The sequence below is a fragment of the Astatotilapia calliptera genome, chromosome 3 (assembly GCF_964374335.1).
Source record: "Astatotilapia calliptera chromosome 3, fAstCal68.1, whole genome shotgun sequence".
NCBI classification, from domain to species: Eukaryota; Metazoa; Chordata; class Actinopteri; order Cichliformes; family Cichlidae; genus Astatotilapia; species Astatotilapia calliptera.
Window position 1 is genome coordinate 21,999,608 of NC_137424.1, and position 27,323 is coordinate 22,026,930.

General features: G+C 58.1%; 14 non-coding genes across 14 annotated transcripts; all 14 read right to left on the reverse strand.

Annotated features, from left to right (window-relative positions):
• Positions 1 to 302: 302 nt before the first annotated feature.
• Positions 303 to 421, reverse strand: LOC145426982 (5S ribosomal RNA). The gene has a single exon (XR_013907705.1). It is a non-coding gene; the product is annotated as a 5S ribosomal RNA (ribosomal RNA).
• A 1,173-nt stretch (positions 422 to 1,594) lies between these two features.
• Positions 1,595 to 1,713, reverse strand: LOC145426840 (5S ribosomal RNA). Its single transcript, XR_013907560.1, has one exon. It is a non-coding gene; the product is annotated as a 5S ribosomal RNA (ribosomal RNA).
• Positions 1,714 to 3,712: 1,999 nt separating this feature from the next.
• LOC145426841 (5S ribosomal RNA) lies at positions 3,713 to 3,831 on the reverse strand. Its single transcript, XR_013907561.1, has one exon. It is a non-coding gene; the product is annotated as a 5S ribosomal RNA (ribosomal RNA).
• A 1,402-nt stretch (positions 3,832 to 5,233) lies between these two features.
• LOC145426975 (5S ribosomal RNA) lies at positions 5,234 to 5,352 on the reverse strand. The gene has a single exon (XR_013907698.1). It is a non-coding gene; the product is annotated as a 5S ribosomal RNA (ribosomal RNA).
• A 1,531-nt stretch (positions 5,353 to 6,883) lies between these two features.
• On the reverse strand, positions 6,884 to 7,002 carry LOC145426316 (5S ribosomal RNA). Its single transcript, XR_013907025.1, has one exon. It is a non-coding gene; the product is annotated as a 5S ribosomal RNA (ribosomal RNA).
• A 1,018-nt stretch (positions 7,003 to 8,020) lies between these two features.
• On the reverse strand, positions 8,021 to 8,139 carry LOC145427136 (5S ribosomal RNA). Its single transcript, XR_013907860.1, has one exon. It is a non-coding gene; the product is annotated as a 5S ribosomal RNA (ribosomal RNA).
• Positions 8,140 to 11,946: 3,807 nt separating this feature from the next.
• Positions 11,947 to 12,065, reverse strand: LOC145426842 (5S ribosomal RNA). The gene has a single exon (XR_013907562.1). It is a non-coding gene; the product is annotated as a 5S ribosomal RNA (ribosomal RNA).
• Positions 12,066 to 13,987: 1,922 nt separating this feature from the next.
• On the reverse strand, positions 13,988 to 14,106 carry LOC145426983 (5S ribosomal RNA). Its single transcript, XR_013907706.1, has one exon. It is a non-coding gene; the product is annotated as a 5S ribosomal RNA (ribosomal RNA).
• Positions 14,107 to 14,771: 665 nt separating this feature from the next.
• LOC145426843 (5S ribosomal RNA) lies at positions 14,772 to 14,890 on the reverse strand. The gene has a single exon (XR_013907563.1). It is a non-coding gene; the product is annotated as a 5S ribosomal RNA (ribosomal RNA).
• A 2,079-nt stretch (positions 14,891 to 16,969) lies between these two features.
• LOC145426317 (5S ribosomal RNA) lies at positions 16,970 to 17,088 on the reverse strand. Its single transcript, XR_013907026.1, has one exon. It is a non-coding gene; the product is annotated as a 5S ribosomal RNA (ribosomal RNA).
• A 1,881-nt stretch (positions 17,089 to 18,969) lies between these two features.
• LOC145426976 (5S ribosomal RNA) lies at positions 18,970 to 19,088 on the reverse strand. Its single transcript, XR_013907699.1, has one exon. It is a non-coding gene; the product is annotated as a 5S ribosomal RNA (ribosomal RNA).
• Positions 19,089 to 21,407: 2,319 nt separating this feature from the next.
• Positions 21,408 to 21,526, reverse strand: LOC145426846 (5S ribosomal RNA). Its single transcript, XR_013907566.1, has one exon. It is a non-coding gene; the product is annotated as a 5S ribosomal RNA (ribosomal RNA).
• Positions 21,527 to 24,043: 2,517 nt separating this feature from the next.
• On the reverse strand, positions 24,044 to 24,162 carry LOC145427245 (5S ribosomal RNA). Its single transcript, XR_013907977.1, has one exon. It is a non-coding gene; the product is annotated as a 5S ribosomal RNA (ribosomal RNA).
• Positions 24,163 to 25,257: 1,095 nt separating this feature from the next.
• Positions 25,258 to 25,376, reverse strand: LOC145426845 (5S ribosomal RNA). The gene has a single exon (XR_013907565.1). It is a non-coding gene; the product is annotated as a 5S ribosomal RNA (ribosomal RNA).
• Positions 25,377 to 27,323: the final 1,947 nt, after the last annotated feature.

Genomic DNA, 27,323 nt, shown 5'->3' on the forward strand with positions numbered 1-27,323 from the left:
GTGGCCTCAGCCAGCAGCCACAGGCCCTGGTGTGGTGTAAGTGGCCTCAGCCAGCAGCCACAGGCCCTGGTGTGGTGTAAGTGGCCTCAGCCAGCAGCCACAGGCCCTGATGTGGTGTAAGTGGCCCCAGCCGGTCACTCAGGCCCTGGTGTGGTGTAGGTGGCATCAGCTAGCAGCACAAGACATTGGAAAACAGCCAAAAGCAATGTCGTTAATGTGCCCTCATTAATGGGCAACTGCTTTTGGTCTTTTAATACACCCCTTCTCTGGATCAAAAGCGGTTCAATGGCATGAAAATGAAAGGCTTACAGCACCAGGTATTCCCAGGCAGTCTCCCATCCAAGTACTAACCAAGACCAGCCCTGCTTAGCTTCCGAGATCAGACGAGGTCGGGCGTGCTCAGGGTGGTATGGCCGTAAGCTGCTGGCCCCAGCACAATGTCTCAATTTATGGATTCAACTGATTAGGTGGCAAGTACCTGAAGTTACGAAGACAATCCTTTAACCATACCTGCATGTTTGCATAATACCCTAACCCAAAGGCTCAGTTTAGCATTTATCCAACAGCACAGGCCCTGGATTGTTGAAGATGGCCTCAGGAACCAGCACAGGGCCTGGTGTGTTGTACATGGCCACAGCTAGCAGCACAGGGCCTGGTTTGGTGAAGATGGCCTCGGCCAGAAGCGCAGGGCCTGGTGTGATGTGAGTGGCCTGAGCAAGAGCCACAGGCCCTGGTGTGGTGTAAGTGGCCTCAGCCAGAAGAAACAGGCACTGGTGTGGTGTAAGTGGCCTCAGCCAGCAGCCACAGGCCCTGGTGTGGTGTAAGTGGCCTCAGCCAGCAGCCACAGGCCCTGGTGTGGTGTAAGTGGCCTCAGCCAGCAGCCACAGGCCCTGGTGTGGTGTAAGTGGCCTCAGCCAGAGCCACAGGCCCTGGTGTGGTGTAAGTGGCCTCAGCCAGTGCCACAGGCCCTGGTGTGGTGTAAGTGGCCTGAGCAAGAGCCACAGACCCTGGTGTGGTGTAAGTGGCCTCAATAGCAACTAATGCCCTGGTGTGGTGTAGGTGGCCTCAGCCAGCAGCCACAGGCCCTGGTGTGGTGTAAGTGGCCTCAATAGCAACTAATGCCCTGGTGTGGTGTAGGTGGCCTCAGCCAGCAGCCACAGGCCCTGGTGTGGTGTAAGTGGCCTCAATAGCAACTAATGCCCTGGTTTGGTGTAAGTGGCCTCAGCCAGCAGCCACAGGCCCTGGTGTGGTGTAAGTGGCCTGAGCAAGAGCCACAGACCCTGGTGTGGTGTAATTGGCCTCAATAGCAAGTAAGGCCCTGGTGTGGTGTAGGTGGCCTCAGCCAGCAGCCACAGGCCCTGGTGTGGTGTAAGTGGCCTCAGCCAGCAGCCACAGGCCCTGATGTGGTGTAAGTGGCCCCAGCCGGTCACTCAGGCCCTGGTGTGGTGTAGGTGGCATCAGCTAGCAGCACAAGACATTGGAAAACAGCCAAAAGCAATGTCGTTAATGTGCCCTCATTAATGGGCAGCTGCTTTTGGTCTTTTAATACACCCCTTCTCTGGATCAAAAGCGGTTCAATGACATGAAAATGAAAGGCTTACAGCACCAGGTATTCCCAGGCAGTCTCCCATACAAGTACTAACCAAGCCCAGCCCTGCTTAGCTTCCGAGATCAGACGAGGTCGGGCGTGCTCAGGGTGGTATGGCCGTAAGCTGCTGGCCCCAGCACAATGTCTCAATTTATGGATTCAACTGATTAGGTGGCAAGTACCTGAAGTTACGAAGACAATCCTTTAACCATACCTGCATGTTTGCATAATACCCTAACCCAAAGGCTCAGTTTAGCATTTATCTAACAGCACAGGCCCTGGATTGTTGAAGATGGCCTCAGGAACCAGCACAGGGCCTGGTGTGTTGTACATGGCCACAGCAAGAAGCACAGGGCCTGGTTTGGTGAAGATGGCCTCGGCCAGAAGCACAGGGCCTGGTGTGATATGAGTGGCCTGAGCAAGAGCCACAGGCCCTGGTGTGGTGTAAGTGGCCTGAGCAAGAGCCACAGGCCCTGGTGTGGTGTAAGTGGTCTCAGCCAGCAGCCACAGGCCCTGGTGTGGTGTAAGTGGCCTGAGCAAGAGCCACAGGCCCTGGTGTGGTGTAATTGGCCTCAATAGCAACTAATTCCCTGGTGTGGTGTAGGTGGCCTCAGCCAGCAGCCACAGGCCCTTGTGTGGTGTAAGTGGCCTCAGCCAGCAGCCACAGGCCCTTGTGTGGTGTAAGTGGCCTGAGCAAGAGCCACAGACCCTGGTGTGGTGTAATTGGCCTCAATAGCAACTAAGGCCCTGGTGTGGTGTAGGTGGCCTCAGCCAGCAGCCACAGGCCTTGGTGTGGTGTAAGTGGCCTCAGCCAGAGCCACAGGCCCTGATGTGGTGTAAGTGGCCTCAGCCAGCAGCCACAGGCCCTGGTGTGGTGTAAGTGGCCTGAGCAAGAGCCACAGGCCCTGGTGTGGAGTAAGTGGCCTGAGCAAGAGCCACAGGCCCTGGTGTGGTGTAAGTGGCCTGAGCAAGAGCCACAGGCCCTGGTGTGGTGTAAGTGGCCTCAGAAGCAAATAAGGCCCTGTTGTGGTGTAAGTGGCCTCAGCCAGCAGCCACAGGCCCTGGTGTGGTGTAAGTGGCCTCAGCCAGCAGCCACAGGCCCTGGTGTGGTGTAAGTGGCCTGAGCAAGAGCCACAGGCCCTGGTGTGGTGTAAGTGGCCTCAGCCAGAAGCCACAGGCCCTGGTGTGGTGTAAGTGGCCTCAGCCAGCAGCCACAGGCCCTGGTGTGGTGTAAGTGGCCTCAGCCAGAGCCACAGGCCCTGGTGTGGTGTAAGTGGCCTCAGCCAGCAGCCACAGGCCCTGGTGTGGTGTAAGTGGCCTCAGCCAGAAGCCACAGGCCCTGGTGTGGTGTAAGTGGCCTGAGCAAGAGCCACAGGCCCTGGTGTGGTGTAAGTGGCCTCAGCCAGAAGCCACAGGCCCTGGTGTGGTGTAAGTGGCCTCAGCCAGCAGCCACAGGCCCTGGTGTGGTGTAAGTGGCCTCAGCCAGAGCCACAGGTCCTGGTGTGGTGTAAGTGGCCTCAGCCAGTGCCACAGGCCCTGGTGTGGTGTAAGTGGCCTGAGCAAGAGCCACAGACCCTGGTGTGGTGTAATTGGCCTCAATAGCAACTAATGCCCTGGTGTGGTGTAGGTGGCCTCAGCCAGCAGCCACAGGCCCTGGTGTGGTGTAAGTGGCCTCAATAGCAACTAATGCCCTGGTGTGGTGTAAGTGGCCTCAGCCAGCAGCCACAGGGCCTGGTGTGGTGTAAGTGGCCTGAGCAAGAGCCACAGACCCTGGTGTGGTGTAATTGGCCTCAATAGCAACTAAGGCCCTGGTGTGGTGTAGGTGGCCTCAGCCAGCAGCCACAGGCCCTGGTGTGGTGTAAGTGGCCTCAGCCAGCAGCCACAGGCCCTGGTGTGGTGTAAGTGGCCTCAGCCAGCAGCCACAGGCCCTGATGTGGTGTAAGTGGCCCCAGCCGGTCACTCAGGCCCTGGTGTGGTGTAGGTGGCATCAGCTAGCAGCACAAGACATTGGAAAACAGCCAAAAGCAATGTCGTTAATGTGCCCTCATTAATGGGCAGCTGCTTTTGGTCTTTTAATACACCCCTTCTCTGGATCAAAAGCGGTTCAATGACATGAAAATGAAAGGCTTACAGCACCAGGTATTCCCAGGCAGTCTCCCATACAAGTACTAACCAAGCCCAGCCCTGCTTAGCTTCCGAGATCAGACGAGGTCGGGCGTGCTCAGGGTGGTATGGCCGTAAGCTGCTGGCCCCAGCACAATGTCTCAATTTATGGATTCAACTGATTAGGTGGCAAGTACCTGAAGTTACGAAGACAATCCTTTAACCATACCTGCATGTTTGCATAATACCCTAACCCAAAGGCTCAGTTTAGCATTTATCTAACAGCACAGGCCCTGGATTGTTGAAGATGGCCTCAGGAACCAGCACAGGGCCTGGTGTGTTGTACATGGCCACAGCAAGAAGCACAGGGCCTGGTTTGGTGAAGATGGCCTCGGCCAGAAGCACAGGGCCTGGTGTGATATGAGTGGCCTGAGCAAGAGCCACAGGCCCTGGTGTGGTGTAAGTGGCCTGAGCAAGAGCCACAGGCCCTGGTGTGGTGTAAGTGGTCTCAGCCAGCAGCCACAGGCCCTGGTGTGGTGTAAGTGGCCTGAGCAAGAGCCACAGGCCCTGGTGTGGTGTAATTGGCCTCAATAGCAACTAAGGCCCTGGTGTGGTGTAGGTGGCCTCAGCCAGCAGCCACAGGCCCTTGTGTGGTGTAAGTGGCCTCAGCCAGCAGCCACAGGCCCTTGTGTGGTGTAAGTGGCCTGAGCAAGAGCCACAGACCCTGGTGTGGTGTAATTGGCCTCAATAGCAACTAAGGCCCTGGTGTGGTGTAGGTGGCCTCAGCCAGCAGCCACAGGCCTTGGTGTGGTGTAAGTGGCCTCAGCCAGAGCCACAGGCCCTGATGTGGTGTAAGTGGCCTCAGCCAGCAGCCACAGGCCCTGGTGTGGTGTAAGTGGCCTGAGCAAGAGCCACAGGCCCTGGTGTGGAGTAAGTGGCCTGAGCAAGAGCCACAGGCCCTGGTGTGGTGTAAGTGGCCTGAGCAAGAGCCACAGGCCCTGGTGTGGTGTAAGTGGCCTCAGAAGCAAATAAGGCCCTGGTGTGGTGTAATTGGCCTCAATAGCAACTAAGGCCCTGGTGTGGTGTAAGTGGCCTCAGCCAGAGCCACAGGCCCTGGTGTGGTGTAAGTGGCCTCAGAAGCAAATAAGGCCGTGGTGTGGTGTAAGTGGCCTCAGCCAGAGCCACAGGCCCTGGTGTGGTGTAAGTGGCCTCAATAGCAACTAAGGCCCTGGTGTGGTGTAAGTGGCCTCATCCAGCAGCCACAGGCCTTGGTGTGGTGTAAGTCGCCTCATCCAGCAGCCACAGGCCCTGGTGTGGTGTAAGTGGCCTGAGCAAGAGCCACAGACCCTGGTGTGGTGTAATTGGCCTCAATAGCAACTAATGCCCTGGTGTGGTGTAAGTGGCATCAGCTAGCAGCACAAGACATTGGAAAACAGCCAAAAGCAATGTCGTTAATGTGCCCTCATTCATGGGCAGCTGCTTTTGGTCTTTTAATACACCCCTTCTCTGGATCAAAAGCGGTTCAATGACATGAAAATGAAAGGCTTACAGCACCAGGTATTCCCAGGCAGTCTCCCATCCAAGTACTAACCAAGCCCAGCCCTGCTTAGCTTCCGAAATCAGACGAGGTCGGGCGTGCTCAGGGTGGTATGGCCGTAAGCTGCTGGCCCCAGCACAATGTCTCAATTTATGGATTCAACTGATTAGGTGGCAAGTACCTGAAGTTACGAAGACAATCCTATAACCATACCTGCATGTTTGCATAATACCCTAACCCAAAGGCTCAGTTTAGCATTTATCTAACAGCACAGGCCCTGGATTGTTGAAGATGGCCTCAGGAACCAGCACAGGGCCTGGTGTGTTGTACATGGCCACAGCAAGCAGCACAGGGCCAGGTTTGGTGAAGATGGCCTCGGCCAGAAGCACAGGGTCTGGTGTGATATGAGTGGCCTGAGCAAGAGCCACAGGCCCTGGTGTGGTGTAAGTGGCCTCAGCCAGCAGCCACAGGCCCTGGTGTGGTGTGTGTGGCCTCAGCCAGCAGCCACAGGCCCTTGTGTGGTGTAAGTGGCCTCAGCCAGCAGCCACAGGCCCTGGTGTGGTGTAAGTGGCCTCAGCCAGAGCCACAGGCCCTGGTGTGGTGTAAGTGGCCTCAGCCAGCAGCCACAGGCCCTGGTGTGGTGTAAGTGGCCTCAGCCAGCAGCCACAGGCCCTGGTGTGGTGTAAGGGGCCTCAATAGCAACTAATGCCCTGGTGTGGTGTAAGTGGCCTCAGCCAGCAGCCACAGGCACTGGTGTGGTGTAGGTGCCCTCAGCCAGCAGCCACAGGCCCTGGTGTGGTGTAAGTGGCCTCAGCCAGCAGCCACAGGCCCTGGTGTGGTGTAAGTGGCCTCAGCCAGCAGCCACAGGCCCTGGTGTGGTGTAAGTGGCCTGAGCAAGAGCCACAGGCCCTGGTGTGGTGTAAGTGGCCTCAGCCAGAAGCCACAGGCCCTGGTGTGGTGTAAGTGGCCTCAGCCAGCAGCCACAGGCCCTGGTGTGGTGTAAGTGGCCTCAGCCAGAGCCACAGGTCCTGGTGTGGTGTAAGTGGCCTCAGCCAGTGCCACAGGCCCTGGTGTGGTGTAAGTGGCCTGAGCAAGAGCCACAGACCCTGGTGTGGTGTAATTGGCCTCAATAGCAACTAATGCCCTGGTGTGGTGTAGGTGGCCTCAGCCAGCAGCCACAGGCCCTGGTGTGGTGTAAGTGGCCTCAATAGCAACTAATGCCCTGGTGTGGTGTAAGTGGCCTCAGCCAGCAGCCACAGGCCTTGGTGTGGTGTAAGTGGCCTGAGCAAGAGCCACAGACCCTGGTGTGGTGTAATTGGCCTCAATAGCAACTAAGGCCCTGGTGTGGTGTAGGTGGCCTCAGCCAGCAGCCACAGGCCCTGGTGTGGTGTAAGTGGCCTCAGCCAGCAGCCACAGGCCCTGGTGTGGTGTAAGTGGCCTCAGCCAGCAGCCACAGGCCCTGATGTGGTGTAAGTGGCCCCAGCCGGTCACTCAGGCCCTGGTGTGGTGTAGGTGGCATCAGCTAGCAGCACAAGACATTGGAAAACAGCCAAAAGCAATGTCGTTAATGTGCCCTCATTAATGGGCAACTGCTTTTGGTCTTTTAATACACCCCTTCTCTGGATCAAAAGCGGTTCAATGGCATGAAAATGAAAGGCTTACAGCACCAGGTATTCCCAGGCAGTCTCCCATCCAAGTACTAACCAAGCCCAGCCCTGCTTAGCTTCCGAGATCAGACGAGGTCGGGCGTGCTCAGGGTGGTATGGCCGTAAGCTGCTGGCCCCAGCACAATGTCTCAATTTATGGATTCAACTGATTAGGTGGCAAGTACCTGAAGTTACGAAGACAATCCTTTAACCATACCTGCATGTTTGCATAATACCCTAACCCAAAGGCTCAGTTTAGCATTTATCCAACAGCACAGGCCCTGGATTGTTGAAGATGGCCTCAGGAACCAGCACAGGGCCTGGTGTGTTGTACATGGCCACAGCTAGCAGCACAGGGCCTGGTTTGGTGAAGATGGCCTCGGCCAGAAGCGCAGGGCCTGGTGTGATGTGAGTGGCCTGAGCAAGAGCCACAGGCCCTGGTGTGGTGTAAGTGGCCTCAGCCAGAAGAAACAGGCACTGGTGTGGTGTAAGTGGCCTCAGCCAGCAGCCACAGGCCCTGGTGTGGTGTAAGTGGCCTCAGCCAGCAGCCACAGGCCCTGGTGTGGTGTAAGTGGCCTCAGCCAGCAGCCACAGGCCCTGGTGTGGTGTAAGTGGCCTCAGCCAGAGCCACAGGCCCTGGTGTGGTGTAAGTGGCCTCAGCCAGTGCCACAGGCCCTGGTGTGGTGTAAGTGGCCTGAGCAAGAGCCACAGACCCTGGTGTGGTGTAAGTGGCCTCAATAGCAACTAATGCCCTGGTGTGGTGTAGGTGGCCTCAGCCAGCAGCCACAGGCCCTGGTGTGGTGTAATTGGCCTCAATAGCAACTAAGGCCCTGGTGTGGTGTAGGTGGCCTCAGCCAGCAGCCACAGGCCCTGGTGTGGTGTAAGTGGCCTCAGCCAGCAGCCACAGGCCCTGGTGTGGTGTAAGTGGCCTCAGCCAGCAGCCACAGGCCCTGATGTGGTGTAAGTGGCCCCAGCCGGTCACTCAGGCCCTGGTGTGGTGTAGGTGGCATCAGCTAGCAGCACAAGACATTGGAAAACAGCCAAAAGCAATGTCGTTAATGTGCCCTCATTAATGGGCAAATGCTTTTGGTCTTTTAATACACCCCTTCTCTGGATCAAAAGCGGTTCAATGGCATGAAAATGAAAGGCTTACAGCACCAGGTATTCCCAGGCAGTCTCCCATCCAAGTACTAACCAAGACCAGCCCTGCTTAGCTTCCGAGATCAGACGAGGTCGGGGGTGCTCAGGGTGGTATGGCCGTAAGCTGCTGGCCCCAGCACAATGTCTCAATTTATGGATTCAACTGATTAGGTGGCAAGTACCTGAAGTTACGAAGACAATTCTTTAACCATACCTGCATGTTTGCATAATACCCTAACCCAAAGGCTCAGTTTAGCATTTATCTAACAGCACAGGCCCTGGATTGTTGAAGATGGCCTCAGGAACCAGCACAGGGCCTGGTGTGTTGTACATGGCCACAGCAAGAAGCACAGGGCCTGGTTTGGTGAAGATGGCCTCGGCCAGAAGCACAGGGCCTGGTGTGATATGAGTGGCCTGAGCAAGAGCCACAGGCCCTGGTGTGGTGTAAGTGGCCTGAGCAAGAGCCACAGGCCCTGGTGTGGTGTAAGTGGTCTCAGCCAGCAGCCACAGGCCCTGGTGTGGTGTAAGTGGCCTGAGCAAGAGCCACAGGCCCTGGTGTGGTGTAATTGGCCTCAATAGCAACTAAGGCCCTGGTGTGGTGTAGGTGGCCTCAGCCAGCAGCCACAGGCCCTTGTGTGGTGTAAGTGGCCTCAGCCAGCAGCCACAGGCCCTTGTGTGGTGTAAGTGGCCTGAGCAAGAGCCACAGACCCTGGTGTGGTGTAATTGGCCTCAATAGCAACTAAGGCCCTGGTGTGGTGTAGGTGGCCTCAGCCAGCAGCCACAGGCCTTGGTGTGGTGTAAGTGGCCTCAGCCAGAGCCACAGGCCCTGATGTGGTGTAAGTGGCCTCAGCCAGCAGCCACAGGCCCTGGTGTGGTGTAAGTGGCCTGAGCAAGAGCCACAGGCCCTGGTGTGGAGTAAGTGGCCTGAGCAAGAGCCACAGGCCCTGGTGTGGTGTAAGTGGCCTGAGCAAGAGCCACAGGCCCTGGTGTGGTGTAAGTGGCCTCAGAAGCAAATAAGGCCCTGTTGTGGTGTAAGTGGCCTCAGCCAGCAGCCACAGGCCCTGGTGTGGTGTAAGTGGCCTCAGCCAGCAGCCACAGGCCCTGGTGTGGTGTAAGTGGCCTGAGCAAGAGCCACAGGCCCTGGTGTGGTGTAAGTGGCCTCAGCCAGAAGCCACAGGCCCTGGTGTGGTGTAAGTGGCCTCAGCCAGCAGCCACAGGCCCTGGTGTGGTGTAAGTGGCCTCAGCCAGAGCCACAGGCCCTGTTGTGGTGTAAGTGGCCTCAGCCAGCAGCCACAGGCCCTGGTGTGGTGTAAGTGGCCGCAGACAGCAGCCACAGGCCCTGGTGTGGTGTAAGGGGCCTCAATAGCAACTAATGCCCTGGTGTGGTGTAAGTGGCCTCAGCCAGCAGCCACAGGCCCTGGTGTGGTGTAAGTGGCCTCAGCCAGAGCCACAGGCCCTGGTGTGGTGTAAGTGGCCTCAGCCAGCAGCCACAGGCCCTGGTGTGGTGTAAGTGGCCTCAGCCAGCAGCCACAGGCCCTGGTGTGGTGTAAGTGGCCTGAGCAAGAGCCACAGGCCCTGGTGTGGTGTAAGTGGCCTCAGCCAGAAGCCACAGGCCCTGGTGTGGTGTAAGTGGCCTCAGCCAGCAGCCACAGGCCCTGGTGTGGTGTAAGTGGCCTCAGCCAGAGCCACAGGTCCTGGTGTGGTGTAAGTGGCCTCAGCCAGTGCCACAGGCCCTGGTGTGGTGTAAGTGGCCTGAGCAAGAGCCACAGACCCTGGTGTGGTGTAATTGGCCTCAATAGCAACTAATGCCCTGGTGTGGTGTAGGTGGCCTCAGCCAGCAGCCACAGGCCCTGGTGTGGTGTAAGTGGCCTCAATAGCAACTAATGCCCTGGTGTGGTGTAAGTGGCCTCAGCCAGCAGCCACAGGCCCTGGTGTGGTGTAAGTGGCCTGAGCAAGAGCCACAGACCCTGGTGTGGTGTAATTGGCCTCAATAGCAACTAAGGCCCTGGTGTGGTGTAGGTGGCCTCAGCCAGCAGCCACAGGCCCTGGTGTGGTGTAAGTGGCCTGAGCAAGAGCCACAGGCCCTGGTGTGGTGTAAGTGGTCTCAGCCAGCAGCCACAGGCCCTGGTGTGGTGTAAGTGGCCTGAGCAAGAGCCACAGGCCCTGGTGTGGTGTAATTGGCCTCAATAGCAACTAAGGCCCTGGTGTGGTGTAGGTGGCCTCAGCCAGCAGCCACAGGCCCTTGTGTGGTGTAAGTGGCCTCAGCCAGCAGCCACAGGCCCTTGTGTGGTGTAAGTGGCCTGAGCAAGAGCCACAGACCCTGGTGTGGTGTAATTGGCCTCAATAGCAACTAAGGCCCTGGTGTGGTGTAGGTGGCCTCAGCCAGCAGCCACAGGCCTTGGTGTGGTGTAAGTGGCCTCAGCCAGAGCCACAGGCCCTGATGTGGTGTAAGTGGCCTCAGCCAGCAGCCACAGGCCCTGGTGTGGTGTAAGTGGCCTGAGCAAGAGCCACAGGCCCTGGTGTGGAGTAAGTGGCCTGAGCAAGAGCCACAGGCCCTGGTGTGGTGTAAGTGGCCTGAGCAAGAGCCACAGGCCCTGGTGTGGTGTAAGTGGCCTCAGAAGCAAATAAGGCCCTGTTGTGGTGTAAGTGGCCTCAGCCAGCAGCCACAGGCCCTGGTGTGGTGTAAGTGGCCTCAGCCAGCAGCCACAGGCCCTGGTGTGGTGTAAGTGGCCTGAGCAAGAGCCACAGGCCCTGGTGTGGTGTAAGTGGCCTCAGCCAGAAGCCACAGGCCCTGGTGTGGTGTAAGTGGCCTCAGCCAGCAGCCACAGGCCCTGGTGTGGTGTAAGTGGCCTCAGCCAGAGCCACAGGCCCTGGTGTGGTGTAAGTGGCCTCAGCCAGCAGCCACAGGCCCTGGTGTGGTGTAAGTGGCCTCAGCCAGCAGCCACAGGCCCTGGTGTGGGGTAAGGGGCCTCAATAGCAACTAATGCCCTGGTGTGGTGTAAGTGGCCTCAGCCAGCAGCCACAGGCCCTGGTGTGGTGTAAGTGGCCTCAGCCAGAGCCACAGGCCCTGGTGTGGTGTAAGTGGCCTCAGCCAGCAGCCACAGGCCCTGGTGTGGTGTAAGTGGCCTCAGCCAGCAGCCACAGGCCCTGGTGTGGTGTAAGTGGCCTGAGCAAAAGCCACAGGCCCTGGTGTGGTGTAAGTGGCCTCAGCCAGAAGCCACAGGCCCTGGTGTGGTGTAAGTGGCCTCAGCCAGCAGCCACAGGCCCTGGTGTGGTGTAAGTGGCCTCAGCCAGAGCCACAGGTCCTGGTGTGGTGTAAGTGGCCTCAGCCAGTGCCACAGGCCCTGGTGTGGTGTAAGTGGCCTGAGCAAGAGCCACAGACCCTGGTGTGGTGTAATTGGCCTCAATAGCAACTAATGCCCTGGTGTGGTGTAGGTGGCCTCAGCCAGCAGCCACAGGCCCTGGTGTGGTGTAAGTGGCCTCAATAGCAACTAATGCCCTGGTGTGGTGTAAGTGGCCTCAGCCAGCAGCCACAGGCCCTGGTGTGGTGTAAGTGGCCTGAGCAAGAGCCACAGACCCTGGTGTGGTGTAATTGGCCTCAATAGCAACTAAGGCCCTGGTGTGGTGTAGGTGGCCTCAGCCAGCAGCCACAGGCCCTGGTGTGGTGTAAGTGGCCTCAGCCAGCAGCCACAGGCCCTGGTGTGGTGTAAGTGGCCTCAGCCAGCAGCCACAGGCCCTGATGTGGTGTAAGTGGCCCCAGCCGGTCACTCAGGCCCTGGTGTGGTGTAGGTGGCATCAGCTAGCAGCACAAGACATTGGAAAACAGCCAAAAGCAATGTCGTTAATGTGCCCTCATTAATGGGCAGCTGCTTTTGGTCTTTTAATACACCCCTTCTCTGGATCAAAAGCGGTTCAATGACATGAAAATGAAAGGCTTACAGCACCAGGTATTCCCAGGCAGTCTCCCATACAAGTACTAACCAAGCCCAGCCCTGCTTAGCTTCCGAGATCAGACGAGGTCGGGCGTGCTCAGGGTGGTATGGCCGTAAGCTGCTGGCCCCAGCACAATGTCTCAATTTATGGATTCAACTGATTAGGTGGCAAGTACCTGAAGTTACGAAGACAATCCTTTAACCATACCTGCATGTTTGCATAATACCCTAACCCAAAGGCTCAGTTTAGCATTTATCTAACAGCACAGGCCCTGGATTGTTGAAGATGGCCTCAGGAACCAGCACAGGGCCTGGTGTGTTGTACATGGCCACAGCAAGAAGCACAGGGCCTGGTTTGGTGAAGATGGCCTCGGCCAGAAGCACAGGGCCTGGTGTGATATGAGTGGCCTGAGCAAGAGCCACAGGCCCTGGTGTGGTGTAAGTGGCCTGAGCAAGAGCCACAGGCCCTGGTGTGGTGTAAGTGGTCTCAGCCAGCAGCCACAGGCCCTGGTGTGGTGTAAGTGGCCTGAGCAAGAGCCACAGGCCCTGGTGTGGTGTAATTGGCCTCAATAGCAACTAAGGCCCTGGTGTGGTGTAGGTGGCCTCAGCCAGCAGCCACAGGCCCTTGTGTGGTGTAAGTGGCCTCAGCCAGCAGCCACAGGCCCTTGTGTGGTGTAAGTGGCCTGAGCAAGAGCCACAGACCCTGGTGTGGTGTAAGTGGCCTCAATAGCAACTAAGGCCCTGTTGTGGTGTAGGTGGCCTCAGCCAGCAGCCACAGGCCCTGGTGTGGTGTAAGTGGCCTCAGCCAGCAGCCACAGGCCCTGGTGTGGTGTAAGTGGCCTGAGCAAGAGCCACAGGCCCTGGTGTGGTGTAAGTGGCCTCAGCCAGAAGCCACAGGCCCTGGTGTGGTGTAAGTGGCCTCAGCCAGCAGCCACAGGCCCTGGTGTGGTGTAAGTGGCCTCAGCCAGAGCCACAGGCCCTGGTGTGGTGTAAGTGGCCTCAGCCAGCAGCCACAGGCCCTGGTGTGGTGTAAGTGGCCTCAGCCAGCAGCCACAGGCCCTGGTGTGGTGTAAGGGGCCTCAATAGCAACTAATGCCCTGGTGTGGTGTAAGTGGCCTCAGCCAGCAGCCACAGGCCCTGGTGTGGTGTAAGTGGCCTCAGCCAGAGCCACAGGCCCTGGTGTGGTGTAAGTGGCCTCAGCCAGCAGCCACAGGCCCTGGTGTGGTGTAAGTGGCCTCAGCCAGCAGCCACAGGCCCTGGTGTGGTGTAAGTGGCCTGAGCAAGAGCCACAGGCCCTGGTGTGGTGTAAGTGGCCTCAGCCAGAAGCCACAGGCCCTGGTGTGGTGTAAGTGGCCTCAGCCAGCAGCCACAGGCCCTGGTGTGGTGTAAGTGGCCTCAGCCAGAGCCACAGGTCCTGGTGTGGTGTAAGTGGCCTCAGCCAGTGCCACAGGCCCTGGTGTGGTGTAAGTGGCCTGAGCAAGAGCCACAGACCCTGGTGTGGTGTAATTGGCCTCAATAGCAACTAATGCCCTGGTGTGGTGTAGGTGGCCTCAGCCAGCAGCCACAGGCCCTGGTGTGGTGTAAGTGGCCTCAATAGCAACTAATGCCCTGGTGTGGTGTAAGTGGCCTCAGCCAGCAGCCACAGGCCCTGGTGTGGTGTAAGTGGCCTGAGCAAGAGCCACAGACCCTGGTGTGGTGTAATTGGCCTCAATAGCAACTAAGGCCCTGGTGTGGTGTAGGTGGCCTCAGCCAGCAGCCACAGGCCCTGGTGTGGTGTAAGTGGCCTCAGCCAGCAGCCACAGGCCCTGGTGTGGTGTAAGTGGCCTCAGCCAGCAGCCACAGGCCCTGATGTGGTGTAAGTGGCCCCAGCCGGTCACTCAGGCCCTGGTGTGGTGTAGGTGGCATCAGCTAGCAGCACAAGACATTGGAAAACAGCCAAAAGCAATGTCGTTAATGTGCCCTCATTAATGGGCAACTGCTTTTGGTCTTTTAATACACCCCTTCTCTGGATCAAAAGCGGTTCAATGGCATGAAAATGAAAGGCTTACAGCACCAGGTATTCCCAGGCAGTCTCCCATCCAAGTACTAACCAAGACCAGCCCTGCTTAGCTTCCGAGATCAGACGAGGTCGGGCGTGCTCAGGGTGGTATGGCCGTAAGCTGCTGGCCCCAGCACAATGTCTCAATTTATGGATTCAACTGATTAGGTGGCAAGTACCTGAAGTTACGAAGACAATCCTTTAACCATACCTGCATGTTTGCATAATACCCTAACCCAAAGGCTCAGTTTAGCATTTATCCAACAGCACAGGCCCTGGATTGTTGAAGATGGCCTCAGGAACCAGCACAGGGCCTGGTGTGTTGTACATGGCCACAGCTAGCAGCACAGGGCCTGGTTTGGTGAAGATGGCCTCGGCCAGAAGCACAGGGCCTGGTGTGATGTGAGTGGCCTGAGCAAGAGCCACAGGCCCTGGTGTGGTGTAAGTGGCCTCAGCCAGAAGAAACAGGCACTGGTGTGGTGTAAGTGGCCTCAGCCAGCAGCCACAGGCCCTGGTGTGGTGTAAGTGGCCTCAGCCAGCAGCCACAGGCCCTGGTGTGGTGTAAGTGGCCTCAGCCAGCAGCCACAGGCCCTGATGTGGTGTAAGTGGCCCCAGCCGGTCACTCAGGCCCTGGTGTGGTGTAGGTGGCATCAGCTAGCAGCACAAGACATTGGAAAACAGCCAAAAGCAATGTCGTTAATGTGCCCTCATTAATGGGCAGCTGCTTTTGGTCTTTTAATACACCCCTTCTCTGGATCAAAAGCGGTTCAATGACATGAAAATGAAAGGCTTACAGCACCAGGTATTCCCAGGCAGTCTCCCATACAAGTACTAACCAAGCCCAGCCCTGCTTAGCTTCCGAGATCAGACGAGGTCGGGCGTGCTCAGGGTGGTATGGCCGTAAGCTGCTGGCCCCAGCACAATGTCTCAATTTATGGATTCAACTGATTAGGTGGCAAGTACCTGAAGTTACGAAGACAATCCTTTAACCATACCTGCATGTTTGCATAATACCCTAACCCAAAGGCTCAGTTTAGCATTTATCCAACAGCACAGGCCCTGGATTGTTGAAGATGGCCTCAGGAACCAGCACAGGGCCTGGTGTGTTGTACATGGCCACAGCTAGCAGCACAGGGCCTGGTTTGGTGAAGATGGCCTCGGCCAGAAGCGCAGGGCCTGGTGTGATGTGAGTGGCCTGAGCAAGAGCCACAGGCCCTGGTGTGGTGTAAGTGGCCTGAGCAAGAGCCACAGGCCCTGGTGTGGTGTAAGTGGTCTCAGCCAGCAGCCACAGGCCCTGGTGTGGTGTAAGTGGCCTGAGCAAGAGCCACAGGCCCTGGTGTGGTGTAATTGGCCTCAATAGCAACTAAGGCCCTGGTGTGGTGTAGGTGGCCTCAGCCAGCAGCCACAGGCCCTTGTGTGGTGTAAGTGGCCTCAGCCAGCAGCCACAGGCCCTGGTGTGGTGTAAGTGGCCTGAGCAAGAGCCACAGACCCTGGTGTGGTGTAATTGGCCTCAATAGCAACTAAGGCCCTGGTGTGGTGTAGGTGGCCTCAGCCAGCAGCCACAGGCCTTGGTGTGGTGTAAGTGGCCTCAGCCAGAGCCACAGGCCCTGATGTGGTGTAAGTGGCCTCAGCCAGCAGCCACAGGCCCTGGTGTGGTGTAAGTGGCCTGAGCAAGAGCCACAGGCCCTGGTGTGGAGTAAGTGGCCTGAGCAAGAGCCACAGGCCCTGGTGTGGTGTAAGTGGCCTGAGCAAGAGCCACAGGCCCTGGTGTGGTGTAAGTGGCCTCAGAAGCAAATAAGGCCCTGTTGTGGTGTAAGTGGCCTCAGCCAGCAGCCACAGGCCCTGGTGTGGTGTAAGTGGCCTCAGCCAGCAGCCACAGGCCCTGGTGTGGTGTAAGTGGCCTGAGCAAGAGCCACAGGCCCTGGTGTGGTGTAAGTGGCCTCAGCCAGAAGCCACAGGCCCTGGTGTGGTGTAAGTTGCCTCAGCCAGCAGCCACAGGCCCTGGTGTGGTGTAAGTGGCCTCAGCCAGAGCCACAGGCCCTGGTGTGGTGTAAGTGGCCTCAGCCAGCAGCCACAGGCCCTGGTGTGGTGTAAGTGGCCTCAGCCAGCAGCCACAGGCCCTGGTGTGGTGTAAGGGGCCTCAATAGCAACTAATGCCCTGGTGTGGTGTAAGTGGCCTCAGCCAGCAGCCACAGGCACTGGTGTGGTGTAGGTGCCCTCAGCCAGCAGCCACAGGCCCTGGTGTGGTGTAAGTGGCCTCAGCCAGCAGCCACAGGCCCTGGTGTGGTGTAAGTGGCCTCAGCCAGCAGCCACAGGCCCTGGTGTGGTGTAAGTGGCCTGAGCAAGAGCCACAGGCCCTGGTGTGGTGTAAGTGGCCTCAGCCAGAAGCCACAGGCCCTGGTGTGGTGTAAGTGGCCTCAGCCAGAGCCACAGGTCCTGGTGTGGTGTAAGTGGCCTCAGCCAGTGCCAAAGGCCCTGGTGTGGTGTAAGTGGCCTGAGCAAGAGCCACAGACCCTGGTGTGGTGTAATTGGCCTCAATAGCAACTAATGCCCTGGTGTGGTGTAGGTGGCCTCAGCCAGCAGCCACAGGCCCTGGTGTGGTGTAAGTGGCCTGAGCAAGAGCCACAGACCCTGGTGTGGTGTAATTGGCCTCAATAGCAACTAAGGCCCTGGTGTGGTGTAGGTGGCCTCAGCCAGCAGCCACAGGCCCTGGTGTGGTGTAAGTGGCCTCAGCCAGCAGCCACAGGCCCTGGTGTGGTGTAAGTGGCCTCAGCCAGCAGCCACAGGCCCTGATGTGGTGTAAGTGGCCCCAGCCGGTCACTCAGGCCCTGGTGTGGTGTAGGTGGCATCAGCTAGCAGCACAAGACATTGGAAAACAGCCAAAAGCAATGTCGTTAATGTGCCCTCATTAATGGGCAGCTGCTTTTGGTCTTTTAATACACCCCTTCTCTGGATCAAAAGAGGTTCAATGGCATGAAAATGAAAGGCTTACAGCACCAGGTATTCCCAGGCAGTCTCCCATCCAAGTACTAACCAAGCCCAGCCCTGCTTAGCTTCCGAGATCAGACGAGGTCGGGCGTGCTCAGGGTGGTATGGCCGTAAGCTGCTGGCCCCAGCACAATGTCTCAATTTATGGATTCAACTGATTAGGTGGCAAGTACCTGAAGTTACGAAGACAATCCTTTAACCATACCTGCATGTTTGCATAATACCCTAACCCAAAGGCTCAGTTTAGCATTTATCCAACAGCACAGGCCCTGGATTGTTGAAGATGGCCTCAGGAACCAGCACAGGGCCTGGTGTGTTGTACATCGCCACAGCTAGCAGCACAGGGCCTGGTTTGGTGAAGATGGCCTCGGCCAGAAGCGCAGGGCCTGGTGTGATGTGAGTGGCCTGAGCAAGAGCCACAGGCCCTGGTGTGGTGTACATGGCCTCAGCCAGAAGAAACAGGCACTGGTGTGGTGTAAGTGGCCTCAGCCAGCAGCCACAGGCCCTGGTGTGGTGTAAGTGGCCTCAGCCAGCAGCCACAGGCCCTGGTGTGGTGTAAGTGGCCTGAGCAAGAGCCACAGGCCCTGGTGTGGTGTAAGTGGCCTCAGCCAGAAGCCACAGGCCCTGGTGTGGTGTAAGTGGCCTCAGCCAGCAGCCACAGGCCCTGGTGTGGTGTAAGTGGCCTCAGCCAGAGCCACAGGCCCTGGTGTGGTGTAAGTGGCCTCAGCCAGCAGCCACAGGCCCTGGTGTGGTGTAAGTGGCCTCAGCCAGCAGCCACAGGCCCTGGTGTGGTGTAAGGGGCCTCAATAGCAACTAATGCCCTGGTGTGGTGTAAGTGGCCTCAGCCAGCAGCCACAGGCCCTGGTGTGGTGTAAGTGGCCTCAGCCAGAGCCACAGGCCCTGGTGTGGTGTAAGTGGCCTCAGCCAGCAGCCACAGGCCCTGGTGTGGTGTAAGTGGCCTCAGCCAGCAGCCACAGGCCCTGGTGTGGTGTAAGTGGCCTGAGCAAGAGCCACAGGCCCTGGTGTGGTGTAAGTGGCCTCAGCCAGAAGCCACAGGCCCTGGTGTGGTGTAAGTGGCCTCAGCCAGCAGCCACAGGCCCTGGTGTGGTGTAAGTGGCCTCAGCCAGAGCCACAGGTCCTGGTGTGGTGTAAGTGGCCTCAGCCAGTGCCACAGGCCCTGGTGTGGTGTAAGTGGCCTGAGCAAGAGCCACAGACCCTGGTGTGGTGTAATTGGCCTCAATAGCAACTAATGCCCTGGTGTGGTGTAGGTGGCCTCAGCCAGCAGCCACAGGCCCTGGTGTGGTGTAATTGGCCTCAATAGCAACTAATGCCCTGGTGTGGTGTAAGTGGCCTCAGCCAGCAGCCACAGGCCCTGGTGTGGTGTAAGTGGCCTCAATAGCAACTAAGGCCCTGGTGTGGTGTAAGTGGCCTCATCCAGCAGCCACAGGCCTTGGTGTGGTGTAAGTCGCCTCATCCAGCAGCCACAGGCCCTGGTGTGGTGTAAGTGGCCTGAGCAAGAGCAACAGGCCCTGGTGTGGTGTAATTGGCCTCAATAGCAACTAAGGCCCTGGTGTGGTGTATGTGGCCTCAGCCAGCAGCCACAGGCCCTGGTGTGGTGTAAGTGGCCTCAGAAGCAAATAAGGCCGTGGTGTGGTGTATGTGGCCTCAGCCAGCAGCCACAGGCCCTGGTGTGGTGTAAGTAGCCTCAATAGCAACTAAGGCCCTGGTGTGGTGTAAGTGGCCTCAGCCAGAGCCACAGGCCCTGGTGTGGTGTAAGTGGCCTCAGCCAGAGCCACAGGCCCTGATGTGGTGTAAGTGGCCCCAGCCGGTCACTCAGGCCCTGGTGTGGTGTAGGTGGCATCAGCTAGCAGCACAAGACATTGGAAAACAGCCAAAAGCAGTGTCGTTAATGTGCCCTCATTAATGGGCAGCTGCTTTTGGTCTTTTAATACACCCCTTCTCTGGATCAAAAGCGGTTCAATGACATGAAAATGAAAGGCTTACAGCACCAGGTATTCCCAGGCAGTCTCCCATCCAAGTACTAACCAAGCCCAGCCCTGCTTAGCTTCCGAAATCAGACGAGGTCGGGCGTGCTCAGGGTGGTATGGCCGTAAGCTGCTGGCCCCAGCACAATGTCTCAATTTATGGATTCAACTGATTAGGTGGCAAGTACCTGAAGTTACGAAGACAATCCTATAACCATACCTGCATGTTTGCATAATACCCTAACCCAAAGGCTCAGTTTGGCATTTATCCAACAGCACAGGCCCTGGATTGTTGAAGATGGCTTCTGGAACCAGCACAGGGCCTGGTGTGTTGTACATGGCCACAGCTAGCAGCACAGGGCCTGGTTGGGTGAAGATGGCCTCGGCCAGAAGCACAGGGTCTGGTGTGATATGAGTGGCCTGAGCAAGAGCCACAGGCCCTGGTGTGGTGTAAGTGCCCTCAGCCAGCAGCCACAGGCCCTGGTGTGGTGTAAGTGGCCTCAGCCAGCAGCCACAGGCCCTGGTGTGGTGTAAGTGGCCTCAGCCAGTGCCACAGGCCCTGGTGTGGTGTAATTGGCCTCAATAGCAACTAAGTCCCTGGTGTGGTGTATGTGGCCTCAGCCAGCAGCCACAGGCCCTGGTGTGGTGTACATGGCCACAGCCAGCAGCCACAGGCCCTGGTGTGGTGTAAGTGGCCTCAATAGCAACTAAGGCCCTGGTGTGGTGTAAGTGGCCTCAGCCAGCAGCCACAGGCCTTGGTGTGGTGTAAGTCGCCTCATCCAGCAGCCACAGGCCTTGGTGTGGTGTAAGTGGCCTGAGCCAGTGCCAAAGGCCCTGGTGTGGTGTAAGTGGCCTCAGCCAGCAGCCACAGGCCCTGGTGTGGTGTAAGTGGCCTGAGCCAGTGCCAAAGGCCCTGGTGTGGTGTAAGTGGCCTCAGCGAGCAGCCACAGGCCCTGGTGTGGTGTAAGTGGCCTCAGCCAGAGCCACAGGCCCTGGTGTAGTGTAAGTGGCCTCAGCCAGTGCCACAGCCCCTGGTGTGGTGTAAGTGGCCTGAGCAAGAGCCACAGACCCTGGTGTGGTGTAATTGGCCTCAATAGCAACTAAGGCCCTGGTGTGGTGTAAGTGGCCTCAGCCAGCAGCCACAGGCCCTGGTGTGGTGTAAGTGGCCTCAGCCAGTGCCACAGGCCCTGGTGTGGTGTAAGTGGCCTCAATAGCAACTAATGCCCTGGTGTGGTGTAAGTGGCCTCAGCCAGCAGCCACAGGCACTGGTGTGGTGTAAGTGGCCTCAGCCAGCAGCCACAGGCCCTGGTGTGGTGTAAGTGGCCTCAGCCAGCAGCCACAGGCCCTGGTGTGGTGTAAGTGGCCTGAGCCAGCAGCCACAGGCCCTGGTGTGGTGTAAGTGGCCTCAGCCAGAAGCCACAGGCACTGGTGTGGTGTAAGTGCCCTCAGCCAGCAGCCACAGGCCCTGGTGTGGTGTAAGTGGCCTCAGCCAGCAGCCACAGGCCCTGGTGTGGTGTAAGTGGCCTCAATAGCAACTAATGCCCTGGTGTGGTGTAAGTGGCCTCAGCCAGCAGCCACAGGCCCTGGTGTGGTGTAAGTGCCCTCAGCCAGCAGCCACAGGCCCTGGTGTGGTGTAAGTGGCCTCAGCCAGCAGCCACAGGCCCTGGTGTGGTGTAAGTGGCCTCAGCCAGCAGCCACAGGCCCTGGTGTGGTGTAAGTGGCCTGAGCAAGAGCCACAGGCCCTGGTGTGGTGTAAGTGGCCTCAGCCAGAAGCCACAGGCACTGGTGTGGTGTAAGTGCCCTCAGCCAGCAGCCACAGGCCCTGGTGTGGTGTAAGTGACCTCAGCCAGCAGCCACAGGCCCTGGTGTGGTGTAAGTGGCCTCAGCCAGCAGCCACAGGCCCTGGTGTGGTGTAAGTGGCCTCAGCCAGTGCCACAGGCCCTGGTGTGGTGTAAGTGGCCTGAGCAAGAGTCACAGACCCTGGTGTGGTGTAATTGGCCTCAATAGCAACTAATGCCCTGGTGTGGTGTAGGTGGCCTCAGCCAGCAGCCACAGGCCCTGGTGTGGTGTAAGTGGCCTCAGCCAGTGCCACAGGCCCTGGTGTGGTGTAAGTGGCCTGAGCAAGAGCCACAGACCCTGGTGTGGTGTAATTGGCCTCAATAGCAACTAATGCCCTGGTGTGGTGTAAGTGGCCTCAGCCAGCAGCCACAGGCCCTGGTGTGGTGTAAGTGGCCTCAGCCAGTAGCCACAGGCCCTGATGTGGTGTAAGTGGCCCCAGCCGGTCACTCAGGCCCTGGTGTGGTGTAGGTGGCATCAGCTAGCAGCACAAGACATTGGAAAACAGCCAAAAGCAATGTCGTTAATGTGCCCTCATTAATGGGCAGCTGCTTTTGGTCTTTTAATACACCCCTTCTCTGGATCAAAAGCGGTTCAATGACATGAAAAAGAAAGGTTTACAGCACCAGGTATTCCCAGGTAGTCTCCCATCCAAGTACTAACCAAGCCCAGCCCTGCTTAGCTTCCGAGATCAGACGAGGTCGGGCGTGCTCAGGGTGGTATGGCCGTAAGCTGCTGGCCCCAGCACAATGTCTCAATTTATGGATTCAAGTGATTAGGTGGCAAATAACTGAAGTTACGAAGACAATCCTATAACCATAACTGCATGTTTGCATAATACCCTAACCCAAAGGCTCAGTTTAGCATTTATCCAACAGCACAGGCCCTGGATTGTTGAAGATGGCTTCTGGAACCAGCACAGGGCCTGGTGTGTTGTACATGGCCACAGCTAGCAGCACAGGGCCTGGTTGGGTGAAGATGGCCTCGGCCAGAAGCACAGGGTCTGGTGTGATATGAGTGGCCTGAGCAAGAGCCACAGGCCCTGGTGTGGTGTAAGTGGCCTCAGCCAGCAGCCACAGGCCCTGGTGTGGTGTAAGTGGCCTCAGCCAGCAGCCACAGGCCCTGGTGTGGTGTAAGTGGCCTCAGCCAGCAGCCACGGGCCCTGGTGTGGTGTAATTGGCCTCAATAGCAACTAAGGCCCTGGTGTGGTGTATGTGGCCTCAGCCAGCAGCCACAGGCCCTGGTGTGGTGTACATGGCCACAGCCAGCAGCCACAGGCCCTGGTGTGGTGTAAGTGGCCTCAATAGCAACTAAGGCCCTGGTGTGGTGTAAGTGGCCTCAGCCAGCAGCCACAGGCCTTGGTGTGGTGTAAGTCGCCTCATCCAGCAGCCACAGGCCCTGGTGTGGTGTAAGTGGCCTCAGCCAGCAGCCACAGGCCCTGGTGTGGTGTAAGTGGCCTCAGCCAGCAGCCACAGGCCCTGGTGTGGTGTAAGTGGCCTCAGCCAGAGCCACAGGCCCTGGTGTAGTGTAAGTGGCCTCAGCCAGTGCCACAGCCCCTGGTGTGGTGTAAGTGGCCTGAGCAAGAGCCACAGACCCTGGTGTGGTGTAATTGGCCTCAATAGCAACTAAGGCCCTGGTGTGATGTAGGTGGCCTCAGCCAGCAGCCACAGGCCCTGGTGTGGTGTAAGTGGCCTCAGCCAGTGCCACAGGCCCTGGTGTGGTGTAAGGGGCCTCAATAGCAACTAATGCCCTGGTGTGGTGTAAGTGGCCTCAGCCAGCAGCCACAGGCACTGGTGTGGTGTAAGTGGCCTCAGCCAGCAGCCACAGGCCCTGGTGTGGTGTAAGTGGCCTCAGCCAGCAGCCACAGGCCCTGGTGTGGTGTAGGTGGCCTCAGCCAGCAGCCACAGGCCCTGGTGTGGTGTAAGTGGCCTCAGCCAGCAGCCACAGGCCCTGGTGTGGTGTAAGTGGCCTGAGCAAGAGCCACAGACCCTGGTGTGGTGTAATTGGCCTCAATAGCAACTAATGCCCTGGTGTGGTGTAAGTGGCCTCAGCCAGCAGCCACAGGCCCTGGTGTGGTGTAAGTGGCCTCAGCCAGCAGCCACAGGCCCTGGTGTGGTGTAAGTGGCCTCAGCCAGCAGCCACAGGCCCTGGTGTGGTGTAGGTGGCCTCAGCCAGCAGCCACAGGCCCTGGTGTGGTGTAGGTGGCCTCAGCCAGCAGCCACAGGCCCTGGTGTGGTGTAAGTGGCCTGAGCAAGAGCCACAGACCCTGGTGTGGTGTAATTGGCCTCAATAGCAACTAATGCCCTGGTGTGGTGTAAGTGGCCTCAGCCAGCAGCCACAGGCCCTGGTGTGGTGTAAGTGGCCTCAGCCAGCAGCCACAAGCACTGGTGTGGTGTAAGTGGCCTCAGCCAGCAGCCACAGGCCTTGGTGTGGTGTAAGTCGCCTCATCCAGCAGCCACAGGCCCTGGTGTGGTGTAAGTGGCCTCAGCCAGCAGCCACAGGCCCTGGTGTGGTGTAAGTGGCCTCAGCCAGTGCCACAGGCCCTGGTGTGGTGTAAGTGGCCTCAGCCAGCAGCCACAGGCCCTGGTGTGGTGTAAGTGGCCTCAGCCAGTGCCACAGCCCCTGGTGTGGTGTAAGTGGCCTGAGCAAGAGCCACAGACCCTGGTGTGGTGTAATTGGCCTCAATAGCAACTAAGGCCCTGGTGTGGTGTAGGTGGCCTCAGCCAGCAGCCACAGGCCCTGGTGTGGTGTAAGTGGCCTCAGCCAGCAGCCACAGGCCCTGGTGTGGTGTAAGTGGCCTCAATAGCAACTAATGCCCTGGTGTGGTGTAAGTGGCCTCAGCCAGCAGCCACAGGCCCTGGTGTGGTGTAAGTGGCCTGAGCAAGAGCCACAGACCCTGGTGTGGTGTAATTGGCCTCAATAGCAACTAAGGCCCTGGTGTGGTGTAGGTGGCCTCAGCCAGCAGCCACAGGCCCTGGTGTGGTGTAAGTGGCCTCAGCCAGCAGCCACAGGCCCTGGTGTGGTGTAAGTGGCCTCAGCCAGCAGCCACAGGCCCTGATGTGGTGTAAGTGGCCCCAGCCGGTCACTCAGGCCCTGGTGTGGTGTAGGTGGCATCAGCTAGCAGCACAAGACATTGGAAAACAGCCAAAAGCAATGTCGTTAATGTGCCCTCATTAATGGGCAACTGCTTTTGGTCTTTTAATACACCCCTTCTCTGGATCAAAAGCGGTTCAATGGCATGAAAATGAAAGGCTTACAGCACCAGGTATTCCCAGGCAGTCTCCCATCCAAGTACTAACCAAGACCAGCCCTGCTTAGCCTCCGAGATCAGACGAGGTCGGGCGTGCTCAGGGTGGTATGGCCGTAAGCTGCTGGCCCCAGCACAATGTCTCAATTTATGGATTCAACTGATTAGGTGGCAAGTACCTGAAGTTACGAAGACAATCCTTTAACCATACCTGCATGTTTGCATAATACCCTAACCCAAAGGCTCAGTTTAGCATTTATCCAACAGCACAGGCCCTGGATTGTTGAAGATGGCCTCAGGAACCAGCACAGGGCCTGGTGTGTTGTACATGGCCACAGCTAGCAGCACAGGGCCTGGTTTGGTGAAGATGGCCTCGGCCAGAAGCGCAGGGCCTGGTGTGATGTGAGTGGCCTGAGCAAGAGCCACAGGCCCTGGTGTGGTGTAAGTGGCCTCAGCCAGAAGAAACAGGCACTGGTGTGGTGTAAGTGGCCTCAGCCAGCAGCCACAGGCCCTGGTGTGGTGTAAGTGGCCTCAGCCAGCTGCCACAGGCCCTGGTGTGGTGTAAGTGGCCTCAGCCAGCAGCCACAGGCCCTGGTGTGGTGTAAGTGGCCTCAGCCAGAGCCACAGGCCCTGGTGTGGTGTAAGTGGCCTCAGCCAGTGCCACAGGCCCTGGTGTGGTGTAAGTGGCCTGAGCAAGAGCCACAGACCCTGGTGTGGTGTAAGTGGCCTCAATAGCAACTAATGCCCTGGTGTGGTGTAGGTGGCCTCAGCCAGCAGCCACAGGCCCTGGTGTGGTGTAAGTGGCCTCAATAGCAACTAATGCCCTGGTTTGGTGTAAGTGGCCTCAGCCAGCAGCCACAGGCCCTGGTGTGGTGTAAGTGGCCTGAGCAAGAGCCACAGACCCTGGTGTGGTGTAATTGGCCTCAATAGCAAGTAAGGCCCTGGTGTGGTGTAGGTGGCCTCAGCCAGCAGCCACAGGCCCTGGTGTGGTGTAAGTGGCCTCAGCCAGCAGCCACAGGCCCTGATGTGGTGTAAGTGGCCCCAGCCGGTCACTCAGGCCCTGGTGTGGTGTAGGTGGCATCAGCTAGCAGCACAAGACATTGGAAAACAGCCAAAAGCAATGTCGTTAATGTGCCCTCATTAATGGGCAGCTGCTTTTGGTCTTTTAATACACCCCTTCTCTGGATCAAAAGCGGTTCAATGACATGAAAATGAAAGGCTTACAGCACCAGGTATTCCCAGGCAGTCTCCCATACAAGTACTAACCAAGCCCAGCCCTGCTTAGCTTCCGAGATCAGACGAGGTCGGGCGTGCTCAGGGTGGTATGGCCGTAAGCTGCTGGCCCCAGCACAATGTCTCAATTTATGGATTCAACTGATTAGGTGGCAAGTACCTGAAGTTACGAAGACAATCCTTTAACCATACCTGCATGTTTGCATAATACCCTAACCCAAAGGCTCAGTTTAGCATTTATCCAACAGCACAGGCCCTGGATTGTTGAAGATGGCCTCAGGAACCAGCACAGGGCCTGGTGTGTTGTACATGGCCACAGCTAGCAGCACAGGGCCTGGTTTGGTGAAGATGGCCTCGGCCAGAAGCGCAGGGCCTGGTGTGATGTGAGTGGCCTGAGCAAGAGCCACAGGCCCTGGTGTGGTGTAAGTGGCCTGAGCAAGAGCCACAGGCCCTGGTGTGGTGTAAGTGGTCTCAGCCAGCAGCCACAGGCCCTGGTGTGGTGTAAGTGGCCTGAGCAAGAGCCACAGGCCCTGGTGTGGTGTAATTGGCCTCAATAGCAACTAAGGCCCTGGTGTGGTGTAGGTGGCCTCAGCCAGCAGCCACAGGCCCTTGTGTGGTGTAAGTGGCCTCAGCCAGCAGCCACAGGCCCTGGTGTGGTGTAAGTGGCCTGAGCAAGAGCCACAGACCCTGGTGTGGTGTAATTGGCCTCAATAGCAACTAAGGCCCTGGTGTGGTGTAGGTGGCCTCAGCCAGCAGCCACAGGCCTTGGTGTGGTGTAAGTGGCCTCAGCCAGAGCCACAGGCCCTGATGTGGTGTAAGTGGCCTCAGCCAGCAGCCACAGGCCCTGGTGTGGTGTAAGTGGCCTGAGCAAGAGCCACAGGCCCTGGTGTGGAGTAAGTGGCCTGAGCAAGAGCCACAGGCCCTGGTGTGGTGTAAGTGGCCTGAGCAAGAGCCACAGGCCCTGGTGTGGTGTAAGTGGCCTCAGAAGCAAATAAGGCCCTGTTGTGGTGTAAGTGGCCTCAGCCAGCAGCCACAGGCCCTGGTGTGGTGTAAGTGGCCTCAGCCAGCAGCCACAGGCCCTGGTGTGGTGTAAGTGGCCTGAGCAAGAGCCACAGGCCCTGGTGTGGTGTAAGTGGCCTCAGCCAGAAGCCACAGGCCCTGGTGTGGTGTAAGTTGCCTCAGCCAGCAGCCACAGGCCCTGGTGTGGTGTAAGTGGCCTCAGCCAGAGCCACAGGCCCTGGTGTGGTGTAAGTGGCCTCAGCCAGCAGCCACAGGCCCTGGTGTGGTGTAAGTGGCCTCAGCCAGCAGCCACAGGCCCTGGTGTGGTGTAAGGGGCCTCAATAGCAACTAATGCCCTGGTGTGGTGTAAGTGGCCTCAGCCAGCAGCCACAGGCACTGGTGTGGTGTAGGTGCCCTCAGCCAGCAGCCACAGGCCCTGGTGTGGTGTAAGTGGCCTCAGCCAGCAGCCACAGGCCCTGGTGTGGTGTAAGTGGCCTCAGCCAGCAGCCACAGGCCCTGGTGTGGTGTAAGTGGCCTGAGCAAGAGCCACAGGCCCTGGTGTGGTGTAAGTGGCCTCAGCCAGAAGCCACAGGCCCTGGTGTGGTGTAAGTGGCCTCAGCCAGAGCCACAGGTCCTGGTGTGGTGTAAGTGGCCTCAGCCAGTGCCAAAGGCCCTGGTGTGGTGTAAGTGGCCTGAGCAAGAGCCACAGACCCTGGTGTGGTGTAATTGGCCTCAATAGCAACTAATGCCCTGGTGTGGTGTAGGTGGCCTCAGCCAGCAGCCACAGGCCCTGGTGTGGTGTAAGTGGCCTGAGCAAGAGCCACAGACCCTGGTGTGGTGTAATTGGCCTCAATAGCAACTAAGGCCCTGGTGTGGTGTAGGTGGCCTCAGCCAGCAGCCACAGGCCCTGGTGTGGTGTAAGTGGCCTCAGCCAGCAGCCACAGGCCCTGGTGTGGTGTAAGTGGCCTCAGCCAGCAGCCACAGGCCCTGATGTGGTGTAAGTGGCCCCAGCCGGTCACTCAGGCCCTGGTGTGGTGTAGGTGGCATCAGC